The following is a 249-nucleotide window of genomic DNA, read 5'->3' as shown; positions in this document are numbered from 1 at the left end:
TTTTTTTTTTTTTTTTTTTTTTTCTTCTATTTGCAGGAGATTCAAACCTACCCCAGAGACATGATGTGACTTCATCTTTCTTCTTCTGTCTGTTTCCGCTGACAGCGGTGGCGGAGTAACAAAGACTGAATTTCTTCTAGTTTAGGAAGAGAGAGAGAGTAGAGTTAGCGGTGAGTTTATCTGCAGTTACACACAATAAACCGACTCTCATAAAAACCACAACCACCACATTCAATCGTTGCACAGAAC

The sequence above is a fragment of the Etheostoma spectabile genome, chromosome 5 (genome assembly GCF_008692095.1).
Source record: "Etheostoma spectabile isolate EspeVRDwgs_2016 chromosome 5, UIUC_Espe_1.0, whole genome shotgun sequence".
Lineage (NCBI taxonomy): Eukaryota > Metazoa > Chordata > Actinopteri > Perciformes > Percidae > Etheostoma > Etheostoma spectabile.
Note: the sequence above shows the minus strand (reverse complement) of the source record.